The sequence below is a fragment of the Theobroma umbraticum genome, unplaced genomic scaffold (genome assembly GCF_002168275.2).
Source record: "Theobroma umbraticum cultivar Fairchild unplaced genomic scaffold, ASM216827v3 scaffold_60.0, whole genome shotgun sequence".
Taxonomy (NCBI): domain Eukaryota; kingdom Viridiplantae; phylum Streptophyta; class Magnoliopsida; order Malvales; family Malvaceae; genus Theobroma; species Theobroma umbraticum.
In genome coordinates, this window is record NW_018397288.1 from 384554 (window position 1) to 385324 (window position 771).

The window sequence follows — 771 nt, forward strand, 5'->3', positions numbered from 1 at the left end:
CAACATTATTCTTCCTTGTTTCCATAAAAAAAATTGAGATAAACTCTCCTTATAGATTTAATGAGCATTTAAACTGTTCAAGGATTCCCATGCCTTCAACAGTTCCAACTTAACAACCTCATTTGGGTAGGTAGTGTTTGTATCCTAGCACTACTGTTTCTTGATATTTATTCACACCCACCCTACTTCACTAAGTCTTTTGTAGATGGTTGCATTGTGAACCCACCTTCCTTTTGTTATTCATTTTTGTTCTATTTTCTTATCCAACTAAAGTTGAATCAGGTAGTACATTCACATTATATAACATAGGTCCATCAATCTCTTCTACCAAATTAGTCTGATTTGTCACATGGAGAGTAATGTCATTGTACCCAAGCCCATGATTCTAGCTATTTGCAGTATCACTAAGCATGTTCCTTGGTAGAGATTTGACCATAAATTCCTTGCCAAATTGAGCTTGTGTAAAAATGGGGATGTGGGAATTAGTTTCATTATTGGTTTCATCTTCAACACCTATTCTTAAAGTAAGATCATGCATTTTCACATGATTTCTCATGGCATTCCTTACCTCCACATGACCATTAGTATCCTCCTAATCAAAGGTCTCCTTTCTAAACATAATGCCAACATGGTTGCTAAAATCCATCGACATTCAATCATTCAAAAGAATTTCATCGAGAGTTCTTTTAGAGAACTTGCAATCTCGACTCACCTTCTTTGGTTTATCTGCATTATTCTCAAATCCTTGATTAACTTCATCATGGTTTGTGA